Here is a 280-nt window from a genome sequence, read left to right as displayed (position 1 = left end):
TATTTATTTATTTATTTATTTATTTATTTATTTATTTATTTATTTATTTATTTATTTATTTATATATTTACTTATTTATTTATTTATATATTTATTTATTTATTTATTATTTCAGTTGCTGGTGCCTGCAACAAACGACCTGCCTCGGCCAGAGTACTTGATAGTGGGGGGATTGGTTTTCGTGCCCCTCAGCGAGCCCTTCTTAAAAAGTGAATATGGAGATGAGTTCGAGAGCAGAGCGCCAGTAAGATACACACAAATATATAAATATATATATATA

The sequence above is a fragment of the Eimeria mitis genome, genomic scaffold, assembly GCF_000499745.2.
Source record: "Eimeria mitis Houghton genomic scaffold, Emh_scaff1732, whole genome shotgun sequence".
Classification (NCBI taxonomy): domain Eukaryota; phylum Apicomplexa; class Conoidasida; order Eucoccidiorida; family Eimeriidae; genus Eimeria; species Eimeria mitis.
The sequence above is the reverse complement of the archived record's forward strand: the minus strand, read 5'-3'. Positions refer to the sequence as shown.